This window comes from Lolium perenne, chromosome 3 (assembly GCF_019359855.2).
Source record: "Lolium perenne isolate Kyuss_39 chromosome 3, Kyuss_2.0, whole genome shotgun sequence".
In the NCBI taxonomy this organism is placed as follows: domain Eukaryota; kingdom Viridiplantae; phylum Streptophyta; class Magnoliopsida; order Poales; family Poaceae; genus Lolium; species Lolium perenne.
The window spans coordinates 208,840,990-208,844,892 of record NC_067246.2 but is presented as its reverse complement, the minus strand read 5'-3'; positions in this window follow the sequence as shown (position 1 = coordinate 208,844,892).

The following is a 3,903-nucleotide window of genomic DNA, read 5'->3' as shown; positions in this document are numbered from 1 at the left end:
AATCGTCGTAGATTGGTTTAGCTTTATCTTGATCAAGCAGGACCACCATATATTCGTGCACCTCGTACGAATCATGGGTGGATCGGCTCCTTGAGCCGATTCACAGGATAACCTGAGAGCCGATCGAGGCTCGTATTTAATGTTTACGTGTATGCCATGCAGGAAACTAAGCGAGGCATCTCCATCACCTTCCTGACCAGGTATAGGTCAGGTGGCACGCCCTTGCATCAGCATCGGACGTGTGTACCAGAGGCTTTGCGGGCCGTCGCTCGGAGGGACCAGGGCCAGCCGCAGCCCTAAGTTGTTCCCGGCTCTACTGTGTTGCCCATCGCTGCCCGCCGGTGGGTTTTGACCGCAACAACCTTAGAGAGACCAATCATGCAAACCAAATTTTAGCAAGCTCTATGTATTTCTTCACTAATAGGTGCAAAGTATATGATGCAAGAGCTTAAACATGAGCACAACAATTGCCATGTATCAAATTATCCAAGACATTATACCAATTACCACATGTAGCATTTTCTGTTTCCAACCATATAACAATTAACGAAGCAGTTTCAACCTTCGCCATGAACATTAAGAATAAAGCTAAGAACATATGTGTTCATATGCAACAGCGGAGCGTGTCTTTCTCCCACACAATGAATGCTAGGATCCAATTTTATTCAAACAAAACAAAAAATAAAACAAACAGACGCTCCAAGTAAAGCACATAACATGTGACGGAATAAAAATATGGGATTTCTATTTTCGTGCCCTCGGGACCTTAGTTGTGCTCAGTTTTCCCCAGCTCCTTAGTTTTTCCTCAGTTTTACCCAAGCGTTTGTCTGAAACCATCACACGTGATGTAACGGCCGGTTGCCCGACGGTTGACCGTTATCTTCTGACTAGTGGGGCCACGTAGAGCCTGCAAAGACACGTCAGACCATTGATGTCTACGCCCCCCTCCTTTTCCTGTAGACAGTGTTGGGCCTCCAAGAGCAGAGGTTTGTAGAACAGCAGCAAGTTTTCCCTTAAGTGGATCACCCAAGGTTTATCGAACTCAGGGAGGAAGAGGTCAAAGATATCCCTCTCATGCAACCCTGCAACCACAAAGCAAGAAGTCTCTTGTGTCCCCAACACACCAAATAGGTGCACTAGTTCGGCGAAGAGATAGTGAAATACAGGTGGTATGAATAAGTAGCAACGGCACCAGAAAAGTGCTTTGCCCAGGACAGTAAACAAGCAGTAGTAACGCAGCAGTAGTAACGCAGTAGTAGTAATGCAGATAAAACGATAAACAAGCAGCGATAGCAGTATTTAGGAACAAGGCCTAGGGATTAGACTTTCACTAGTGGACACTCTCAACATTGATCACATAACAGAATAGATAAATGCATACTCTACACTCTTGTTGGATGATGAACACATTGCGTAGGATTACAAGAATCCTCAATGCCGGAGTTAACAAGCTCCACAATTCAATGTTCATATTTAAATAACCTTAGAGTGCATGAAAGATCAATAAGACTAAACCAAGTACTAACATAGTATGCACACTGTCACCTTCACACTATGTAGGAGGAATAGATCACATTAATACCATCATAGCAATAGTTAACTTCATAATCTACAAGAGATCATAATCATAGCATACGCCAAGTACTAACACGGATGCACACACTGTCACCATTACACCGTGGGACAAGGAGTCTCCGGAGATCACATGAGTAAAATTCACTTGACTAGCATAACGACATCTAGATTACAAGCATCATCATATGAATCTCAATCATGTAAGGCAGCTCATGAGATTATTGTATTGAAGTACATAGGAGAGAGATGAACCACATAGCTACCGGTACAGCCCCGAGCCTCGATGGAGAACTACTCCCTCCTCATGGGAGCAGCAGCGGTGATGAAGATGGCGGTGGAGTTGGCAGCGGTGTCGATGGAGAAGCCTTCCGGGGGCACTTCCCCGTTCCGGCGGCGTGCCGGAACAGAGACTCCTGTCCCCCAGATCTTGGCCTCGCGATGGCGGCGGCTCTGGAAGGTTTACGTGGGTTTCGTCGAACGTGATAGGGTTTTCGCGACGGAGGCTTTAAATAGGCGGAAGGGCAGCCTCGGAGGGGCACAGGGCCACCACACCATAGGGCGGCGCGGCCCCCTCTGGCCGCGCCGGGTGTGGTGTGGGGCCCCCAGGGCTTCCCTACAGCGGCTCTCGGGTGTTCTGGATGCTTAGGGCAAAATAGGACCCTGGGCGTTGATTTCGTCCAATTCCGAGAATATTTCGTTACTAGGATTTCTGAAACCAAAAACAGCGAAAACAGGCGGCACTTCGGCATCTTGTTAATAGGTTAGTTCCAGAAAATGCACGAATATGACATAAAGTGTGCATAAAACATGTAGATAACATCAATAATGTGGCATGGAACATAAGAAATTATCGATACGTCGGAGACGTATCAGCATCCCCAAGCTTAGTTCTGCTCGTCCCGAGCAGGTAAAACGATAACACAGATAATTTCTGGAGTGACATGCCATCATAACCTTGATCATACTATTTGTAAAGCATATGTAGTGAATGCAGCGATCAAAACAATGTATATGACATGAGTAAACAAGTGAATCATATAGCAAAGACTTTTCATGAATAGCACTTCAAGACAAGCATCAATAAGTCTTGCATAAGAGTTAACTCATAAAGCAATAATTCAAAGTAAAGGTATTGAAGCAACACAAAGGAAGATTAAGTTTCAGCGGTTGCTTTCAACTTGTAACATGTATATCTCATGGATAGTTGTCAATGCAAAGCAATATAGCAAATGCAATATGCAAATATGTAGGAATCAATGCACAGTTCACACAAGTGTTTGCTTCTTGAGATGGAGAGAAATAGGTGAACTGACTCAACATAAAAAGTAAAAGAATGGTCCTCCATAGAGGAAAAGCATCGATTGCTATATTTGTGCTAGAGCTTTGATTTTGAAAACATGAAACAATTTTGTCAACGGTAGTAATAAAGCATATGTATCATGTAAATTATATCTTACAAGTTGCAAGCCTCATGCATAGTATACTAATAGTGCCCGCACCTTGTCCTAATTAGCTTGGACTACCGGATCATCACAATGCACATGTTTTAACCAAGTGTCACAAAGGGGTACCTCTATGCCGCCTGTACAAAGGTCTAAGGAGAAAGCTCGCATTGGATTTCTCGCTATTGATTATTCTCAACTTAGACATCCATACCGGGACAACATAGACAACAGATAATGGACTCCTCTTTTATGCATATGCATGTAACAACAATTAATAATTTTCTCATATGAGATTGAGGATATTGTCCAAAACTGAAACTTCCACCATGGATCATGGCTTTAGTTAGCGGCCCAATGTTCTTCTCTAACAATATGCATGCTTAACCATAAGGTGGTAGATCTCTCTTACTTCAGACAAGACGAACATGCATAGCAACTCACATGAAATTCAACAAAGAGTAGTTGATGGCGTCCCCAGTGAACATGGTTATCGCACAACAAGCAACTTAATAAGAGATAAAGTGCATAAGTACATATTCAATACCACAATAGTTTTTAAGCTATTTGTCCCATGAGCTATATATTGCAAAGGTGAATGATGGAATTTTAAAGGTAGCACTCAAGCAATTTACTTTGGAATGGCGGAAAATACCATGTAGTAGGTAGGTATGGTGGACACAAATGGCATAGTGGTTGGCTCAAGTATTTTGGATGCATGAGAGGTATTCCCTCTCGATACAAGGTTTAGGCTAGCAAGGCTTTTTTGAAACAAACACAAGGATGAACCGGTGCAGCAAAACTCACATAAAAGACATATTGAAAACATTATAAGACTCTACACCGTCTTCCTTGTTGTTCAAACTCAATACTAGAAATTATCTAG